General features: G+C 42.3%; 1 non-coding gene across 1 annotated transcript; it reads right to left on the bottom strand.

Moving 5' to 3' along the window:
* Positions 1 to 1,045: 1,045 nt before the first annotated feature.
* LOC120367640 (U6 spliceosomal RNA) lies at positions 1,046 to 1,147 on the bottom strand. Its single transcript, XR_005581969.1, has one exon. It is a non-coding gene; the product is annotated as a U6 spliceosomal RNA (small nuclear RNA).
* Between the last annotated feature and the right edge of the window lie 8,512 nt (positions 1,148 to 9,659).

Genomic DNA, 9,659 nt, shown 5'->3' with positions numbered 1-9,659 from the left:
TTTTTCCAAGACAGTGACATTCCTCTATGAAGCAGCAAACGGTGAAGCTATATCCTATAAATGACAACACTCTCAACCACATGTCACTCCAGTACAAACATTCATTTAAGCCATTCACTTCTTGATGTAATAATTTACTTCCAAGTGCAGTTCTGTGTTAACAACAACAGAGACGATCTTAAAATAGATCTGTACAAAGCTTTTCTTGTCCCTTAAGGCCTAACTTTCCATCCAGGATCTTAAAGCAGTGTGACTGAAAGAAAAGCACAAAGAGCCATCGTGAGAAGATTCAAAGTTTCTTTAAGGTCAAAGAATATGGGACTTCATGAGGATGGCTGCATATATCAGCAGGTACCCACCATGCTCTTGTGGGGGAGGGGTAGCTCTCGGGTCCCCCCAGTCTCCCAAGAGGAACAGTCTTTGACAATATAAGGCATATATATATGTACACATATATATATATATAATTATTATTGTATTTTAAGTTCTAGGGTACATGTGCAGATCATGCAGGATCGTTACGTAGGTATACACATGCTGTGGTGGTTTGCTGCATCCATCCCCCTAACGTAGAAATACTCTATATTAGGTATTTCTTCCAACGTTATCCCTCCCCAAGCCTGAGACCCCCTGCTAACCCTCCCGTAGACCTCCCACGCCCCCAGCAGACCCCGGGGTTTTTTACTTTTTTAAAAATTTCCATCGGTTTTTAGGGAACAGGTAGGTGGTATTCGGTTAGGAGTGGGGCCAGTGTGTGAGTGAGAGCAGGAGCATTTACGAAAATAAAACGTCATTTTTCCTGGAAAAAAAAGTTAAGTTCTTTTTTGAACAAGTTCCTTAGCGGTGATTTGTAAGATCTTGGCGCACCCTCTCCTGAGCAGTACACACTGAGTCCAGATTTTCTTCTGTTTTCATCATTTTATATGAAACCATTCTTCTTCTTCTTCCAGTGTGCTCAGGGAAACTGAGAGATGAAACACCCCTGACTTGGGCGTAAAGCTAGGTTGTTAATTTTATATCATTCTTTTTTTTCTTTTTAAATAAAATAAATACAAAATACTTCACGAATTTGCATGTCATCCTTGCACAGGGACCAGGCTAGTCTCTTTATTTTTCCAGTCTTTGTATATGTGCTGAGGAAGTGAACATGACATTGTTCTTTTTTAGTGTAAGCATTTATAGCTATAAATTTCACTGAGTACCACTGTCACACCATCTCATAAATGCTGGTATCTTGCATTTTATTGTAATTCATCTCAAAGTATTTCAGTTTCTCTAGTCATTTCTTTTTTGAGCCACTGGTTGTTTAAGAATGCAGGAAAACTAACCCTCGGGGGGAGAGAACAATTTGAGGTGGGGGAGAGAAGAGGCTCACGAATAAATGACTTCCCTTTGCCTCCCCAGGTGGACTTCCTGAAGCTCACAGTTCATACGACCCTCTGCAGAGGCACTCACCAGGCTGGGCTGTGACTGTCACGAAGCTCTGGCCAGCAGAGGATGCACCTTTCTGTCTGCCCTCCCACCTCCCGCTCTGCCCTCCCTTACCCCCTCCTCTGTCTTTCTGGGTTTGCACTCCCCACTGGAATGTTAGCAAGGGAAGTTTTCGCTTCCAGCTCTATTTTATTGAGACTCCAATGTGAAACAGTCAGATTTTTTAAAGTTGTATTCTTAAGAAAAATATACGATCCTTTGAAAAATTATATACATTTCTCAAAACTCGTTAAGTGGCATATTGAAGACTGTAATTCAGAATTTCTAAAGTTGTTTCCATAATATGGGCACTTTGAAAAGAAATATGAATCACTGAAGCACTTTATTAGTGCATTGTTATCCCTGATGAGCCAGTATTTACCATATAATTATTTACACCTTTGCTAATAATATGGGAACTAATAAAAATCTTCGTGTGGGCAGAGTAATTGCACTGGGTCACCTCGAGTATTATGTGACTGGTGGCCTCCAGCAGCTGTTCATTTTATCTGATTTGTATCATTTCTACTGATGTCAGTTACATTTCATCAAAGCATAGTAATTATGTAACATAGCAAAGTAAATTCTGCAGAATATTATAAAGTGATAATCACAGGCCTAGTGAACATACAAATCAGATACTAGTCCTCTATATTCATGGCGTAATAAATAAATATCTGGAGACTATTCTATATAAGAAATAGAACTAAAACACTGGCAAATATTAAACATGATCTATAAAAAATGGAAAAGATTTTATGATATTGCTAACTTAAAGATTAAGTTGTTCTATTTATCAACACAATATAATTAGATTTTATCATTTACTTATTCAGAATGTATATAGAAAATGTTGTTCTTAGGCTTGGTTTAAAATGATCAACATGATTGTGCATGTACTTTTAATTCTTATTCTTCCTTTGCCAACTGCCATATGTTTCTGGAAGTCACCAATTAGGATGTAGTTTAGCAAAATAAAATCTGCTATTGATGAAACATATCACATATTTAAGATTTAATTTTTGTGACTTTATTGGCAGAAACATTTGTTCCTGCTAATATAGAAGATTTTTCTTTCATACATATACCATCAGTTTTTCACTGCATTTTTTAACTGGGTTGTTCTTTAATGCCTCCCTCATATTTTGGCAGTATAGTGAAATAGAAAATGAAAATATATAAAACATCATCCGAAATTTTTAAGTATGATCTTTATTTAGAAAACCAAGAATCCCATGAAATATAGAACTACATTACATTGTTCAGCAGAAAACAGGTTATAAATCTTCACATTAGTGAGCACCTAATTGCCAACTCAAGAAACAAACGACAAGTACAATCTCTCTTCCTCCAATTTGCCTTACTTCTTTATTTAACCTTCGTGAGATGATGACTACTTTGCAAAACAATAGCAATAAACCTAAAAGTTTTTTTAAATATTTTGAATTCTGGGAGTGTTTCATGTTCACGTTGGTATTTTTAAGTCAGTTTACCCATTAACTCTAACATGACACCAAGAGTATGTGCTCTTATGTCAAGTCATAATGTTGCATGCCTTGAACACAGACAACTATTCCCATCAAAACGACTGCCTTAATCTCAGCAGAAGTGATGGAATTTGAAGAGGAAACAAAAGCCTTAATTGTGGCCAGGTGCGGTGGCTCAAGCCTGTAATCCCAGCACTTTGGGAGGCCGAGGCGTGTGGATCACGAGGTCAAGAGATCGAGACCATCCTGGTCAACATGGTGAAACCCCGTCTCTACTAAAAATACAAAACATTAGCTGGGCGTGGTGGCGCGTGCCTGTAATTCCAGCTACTCAGGAGACTGAGGCAGGAGAATTGCCTGAACCCAGGAGGCGGAGGTTGCGGTGAGCCGAGATCGCACCATTGTACTCCAGCCTGGGTAACCAGAGCGAAACTCCATCTCAAAAAAAAAAAAAAAGCCTTAGTTGTATATTTTTCCAAAGCCTCAAGAAGCACTCACCTATTTGTATTTATATATGAACATGGGAATTTTACCAGTGTTTTCTTAATTTAAATTTTCCACTAAAAAGAAATTTATTTTAGCTCTACCCTGAGTGACAGCTATGACCATGTCACCTTCTCATTCAAATGCTTTCACAGTTTTTCTTTTCCTGCAGATTATTGCCCAAGTTTCAGATTGTCATTTTTCAACTGACAGACGTACCATGACCCTACCTACTATTGTGACCTTGTTTCCATTTTTTCCTTCCTTTCACAAAGTTATAGCAGAACTGAAGTACCTTTTCTACTATTTCTACTATTTCTACTAAAAAGACTATTTCTACTAAAAAGAAAAGTACCTATTTCTACTAAAAAGACTCCTCATCCCTGAGTTGACATCTGAAATATTTAACAGGAGATGATGGTTAGGGAACCACCAGTCAAAACAGGCATTCTACCCAACCAGAATGACATACTCTGTGAAATATTAATACAGCTGTACCTATTCTGGGTCTCTAGAGGATATTTTTCTTATTTTTATATTATATTATAATTATTATTGTTTTAATTTAATACCACAAATTACCCTTAAACTCCTTGAAGAAAGATTTGACACATACTTTATCTTGTAAAATGTAATATTCCTGAAATATTTTTTAAAATAAAGAATTAAAAAAGGAAAAAAATAAGACAAAGTTAAAAAAAAGTTTTACAGAAATATTTATTGAATAAATAGACTAAGACACAGTTAGGAAATGGGATTTACAGTTGAGGTTTTGATGGAAATTTCCATTTAAAAAGGAGTGGCAGAATCAGGTCTAATGACACAGTCAAGTTGTATTCTAATAGTACTAATTGAAGAGAAAGTTAACAATTTACTTGGTATTTTGTGGATAAACAGCCTAGAAATGTTTTGTTATTATGTATGAAATTCAAGTGAAGAAATATATCAGAATTTCTGAGCTAGTAATTTGGCACACAAGCACTGAAATGGCCTAAACTTGTAACCATGTATGTTCCCTCCAAGAACGCTTTTACTTAGTCATAAATTTGATGTCTAAATCTTCTAATTAAGTGCTCAACTTTAAATGTATGAAAATGCAACGGAACAGGCATTTCCAAAAAACTCAAATTATATCAGACAGAAAAATAGTACATCTATCTTCTTCAACCCTTTCCAAGATACAACCAAAGAGAGTATCTCTGTCCGGAGTTCAAATAATGAAGCTATTATCCATTTCTACCCTCAGGACATGCTAAGACGCTAAAAGGGTCACAGAATGAATCAGTTCTACAGGAAAATACAGAACATTTCTCTCCGCTTTATACAGAGAGCAAATGAGATAAAATTTTGTATCTACTCATGGAATCTCCTTATAAATTATAAGAAAATAAACTGGAGAATTCGCTTTAATCCATAGAAGGCCAAGAACCCTTGCATTCACGTTTACATGTTCTTTTCCTCCTATTTTGGTAGGTCCAGGGAGAAAATGTACTCAAAAAAGAGGTTGAGAAAAGCAGAATTTGTGTTGATATTCACTCCAATACATTCCTCTTCTGCTGTCCTTTCTCTCTCTTCACTGCTGAAGATCCAAAAATCTTTTCTTTCTTCAACTAAGAGGGAAAATAATGGCCAAGTCAATCCTGGAAAAAATTGTACTGGAAAAAAGAAAGAAAGGAAAGAAACACAATGGCAAGAAATGTAGCATCTGGTTGCCGAAATTTCCGAATTTCTATCTTCACCTCATCAATTTTCTTCCCGTGAAAATAGAGTAGGCTGCAATTAATGAACTGGCCTCTCACGACACAATTAGATATTTGTTTTGCAGGGCAAACTAGTGCACCCGTGGTCACTGGTCCAGGACTCCAGAAAGACAGCAACTCACTCTCAGCAGTGCAAACTGAGCCAGCCTGTGATCTGCAGCTGGTGCAAATGAGGTGATTTTCAGGGTGAGGATGTGACGGGTTTTTGGGGGGAGAAACATCTCAGTTCTTCAGATGAGTGAACAAATAAACCAAACCTTTCTAAAATATTTCCAACTTTGATCCACTTACACTTTAATGCATTCAGAATAACTCTGCTTGTTCAATAATGCTTGCTGACTTGCTGATGGAGGTGTTCTAAGACCTTCAATTATATTTTCACTGCCTGCTTCTTTTACTTTTGATAGCCATATAATCATAGTCACAAATAGGAGAAAGGTCTGAACAAAATGCATATGCATGCCAAGCACTTTGCAAGGCTTAAATTATGCGTTCTTCACAGTTTAAAAACAAATAAGGAAATAAATGCATTAGCATTGCAGAGTAGAAATGCATATGAATGCAATTGAGGGTAATTCTCAAAAAGACCTAAGGGAAATTGGTGAAATTTTAATTTTAGTATCCAGAACAAGGACTGCACGGTGGGTTGAGGAAGCCTGTTATTAACTTTGTCTTTTCAATTTTTCACACATGAGAAGGAGAAGCTGTGAAGAATCTCCCTTGCCCTCTTCCGGAGTAGGGTAAGCTCCTTTTTCTTGACGATTAAGCACTGTAATTATAGACTTTCCCCACACCTGTTCCTATATTCCTGGACTCCAGGGCTCACATCACTATCAGTCTTTCCTGGTGGGTGGAGAAGAATATTTGACACCTCCTATTTTACAAATTCGAAGTGTTTAAAATGTGATCAAATAAACTATGGTATTAAATTAAAGAACTCCTGGGCTTGCTTGCCTGTTGCAAGTCACTTTCTCACCTGGGGATTGTTCACCTGAGAGCGCTTGCTAACCCTGGACAAAGTCCAGCGTCCTCCACTGTGTCTCCCCCCACATCTGGCTGCCACGGCCCTGCGCTACCTCTGGCTGCACACACACTATCTCCGTCTGCTGTAGAGGCCAAGCAAATGTCATAAAGGAGGGAACAGGAGATCGCCTTTCCCTCACCCATGCTCTATAGACCCGGCTCCCCATGATGTACTTTTTTTTTAACTTGCACTTTTTTTTACACACAAGTGCTCACAGATAACACTCCCCATGCCCTGCCTATGGCCGGCTTGCTGCAGCTAGAAGGAATCCTCTCCTGGGACCAAGAGTGGGGTCACCTCTTTCCCGGTGTCATCTCTGAGGGGCTCTGTGGATTTGCCCTCCATGACCAGTGCCACTGCGGACACTGTGGGTACGGGAGTGAGCGAGCGAGCAGCTCTGTGGTGCTCCTGCTCCCTGGACAGCCTGTACAGGACCCCGGGCAGTCTGCTGGCAATAAACACGTGAGCCTCACAGCCTCCCAAACCTGCCCATCTTACTTCCAAGTCCCGAGGACATTCCTCTCCACCGAGGTTTCTCACCAGAATGATTGATACTAAGAATGTCCACCCTCTTCTCTGCATGGTAAGAGATGACCTGCAGACCCCTGGTCACTCTTGTGTACCCTAGCTCAGACCCTGGGTCACCCTTGTGTACCCTGAGCTCAGACCCCTGGTCACCCTTGTGTACCCTGAGCTCAGACCCCTGGTCACCCTTGTGTACCCTGAGCTCAGACCCCTGGTCACCCTTGTGTACCCTGAGCTCAGACCCCTGGTCACCCTTGTGTACCCTGAGCTCAGACCCCTGGTCACCCTTGTGTACCCTGAGCTCAGACCCCTGGTCACCCTTGTGTACCCTGAGCTCAGACCCCTGGTCACCCTTGTGTACCCTGAGCTCAGACCCCTGGTCACCCTTGTGTACTCTGAGCTGCAGCAGAGACCTGATTTGCCCAGGGCCACATCCTTGAGCTGGGCAGGCACAGACTCTGCAGGAGGCCACAGCTTTGTGCCAAAAGCCCACACAGTTGGGGGTGGGGAGCTAGGCTGGTGGCACCTCTCCCCATTGTTGCACTGAAGCTAGCTCGGGGCAGGTTGATATGTGAGACTTCCTCTGGGTTCTGAACAATCTGGATAACAAGAGGAGGTGCAGGCCAAATGTCCCCTTCTCCACTGATACGGGCCAGGATGGCAGCAGCTTGCTGTGAGAGCCTCAGGACCCAGGTGAGCTCCAGCTTCCGACTGGCCAACCTATTCACCCGTTACAGGGATGGCCACCAAGGCAGGCACATGTGGACGCCACCAGGGCAGCCGGCAGCAGGGAGCAGCTGGGGAAATCCTCCATCCTTTGAAGCTAGATCACTCCCAAGGGGATCCACAGCAGAGCTGAGAGGAACAGCCACAGGCTTTCTTCTGCATCTTCGACTGGAGACATCGCACCGCTTCTCAATGCGCAAAGAAGCCAATGCAAGGAGGAAGGCTTCCGTGCTAAGGGTGAGCTTGTCACCAGAAGTAGCCCAGAGTGGGAGGAACTGTCCCAGCTACACACTCCTGCATAAAGTAGTCATACATATGAAACCTGGTCCAAGAAAACAGGTAATTTATTAGTTCACAATTTAGTGGCTCAGAAGTTGAGGTTGGGTCAGCTGGGTGGTCCTTCTCACCTTGTCTGGAGTAACTCATGCCAATGGTTGTGCGGTGGTTTGCCACAGCTGAGTGGACAGAGAGCCTCACTATGGAGTCCGATGTGACACTGGCCATCAGCTAGGTCACCTGGGTCCTGCTCCATCAGGTATCTGCAGAAAGGCAGCATGGACGTGTTCACATGGCAATTTCAAAGCAGGAGAGGGAGCCTCCTAAAGCTTAGAATCCAAAGTTTCAAACCATCAAACAAGTCCTAAGGCCAGCCCAGACCCGCAAAGGTGAAGGGACAGACTCTGCCTGTTGATGGGAGGAGCAGAGACATCACATGTGGTTAGGTGCACGCCCATGACAGGAGGACTCTGGCCCCATCCTGGGCCTGGACCACAGAGCACTTGTGACCAGCTCAAGGTGAGTATAAGCATGTTTGTTCCATGACACAGGAAAGACAAGAAGAGGAACCGAGAGAAAGAGAGACCCCCGGGAAGGATCCTAGATGGCCATGTCCAGTGTGTAGACAGTTAACAGACACCCCCAGGACTTTGTTTCAGGAGCCACACCCAACTCTCTCAGCCCCTGGAAATATAAATTTGTGTCACCTCAGTGGATCAAGAAACCTGACAATCTAAATGGCTTCTTGAGAACAAAGACAGCACTGACTCATACTGGAAGAGAAATGTTATAAGGACTCCCATGATCTGAGGATGAGTCATAAAAACTGAGATTTCAACAATGGCTCATTTACTTTTATGCATCATTGTGGGGGGTGTGTGTGTGTGTGTGTGTGTGTGTGTGTGTGTGATTAAAGTAATTTGCTATACTTATTTATGCCTCTTTCCTGCCATTTTATGCAGCATATGTGGGAGATAATTACATTTATAATCTAGTTTGTGAGTTTCATAATGTAAAAAGATTTTGACTGAACTCAAGACTAGGTGGCTATTCCCCAGAGACCTGACACTGTGTCCATCAACTTAGGAAATGCTGAGTTGTCTTTCAGTGGATGAGAGAGGATGGTGTCAGTTCAGGGGTAAGCAGCTGTTCCGAACTTTGACTTTGGAAAGAAGAGTGGCTGAACGTTGAGCAGACGTTGAATTTACGAGGCATTGGCCGCCAGCTGGTGAGTGTGCACCTTTTCCTGCTGAGGAGACCTTAAGGCAGGTGAGGAGCGTGGTCTACCTCCCGGCAGCCCTAGGGAGGGCCTTGCTTCTCCTTAAGCCTTGGCAGGTGCAGCATGGGCTCATGGCCCGAGTGAGGCGCTCAGACGTGCATTCCTGTTAACTTGAGTTTGAGAGGTTATAAAGGCCTAGGAGTGGCTTGCGATGGCTTCTGAGGGGTTGAAATGCATGCTGGTGAGCGCCCGGCGGGGGCCTGAAACCATCAGCCTCGGGCTGTGGCAAGACCCCAGCTGGCCTTGATGCTGCCTAAAGTTTCAGAGTTGGTTCTGGTCATTTACAACCAACTTAGGGCACAAAGGCACAGACACAGCAATCGATTCTGCCTGAGCCTCGCAGGTGACATGGGATCAGGAAAGCGTTCGTGTCAAACGTTAAGACCAAAAAAACAGCGAATGCGTGCCACCTGTGGAAATCACTCATTTGATTGCTGTTACTCGGTTTTGAACTCAGCAGTAGGAGTCACAGCTTTTTGTATTAAGTATTCACATCCCGATAGCGACTTGCACTTTATTTGACTGTATCGCTCTAGGGACATAGGAGGGAGGGTAAAATAACGGAAGAAGATATGTAAATTAATCTGGTTAAAAATTTATCATGAAGAAGAGAAAAATTGCATTTTCTA

The sequence above is a fragment of the Saimiri boliviensis genome, chromosome 8 (assembly GCF_048565385.1).
Source record: "Saimiri boliviensis isolate mSaiBol1 chromosome 8, mSaiBol1.pri, whole genome shotgun sequence".
Lineage (NCBI taxonomy): Eukaryota > Metazoa > Chordata > Mammalia > Primates > Cebidae > Saimiri > Saimiri boliviensis.
The sequence above is the reverse complement of the archived record's forward strand: the minus strand, read 5'-3'. Positions and strand labels throughout refer to the sequence as shown.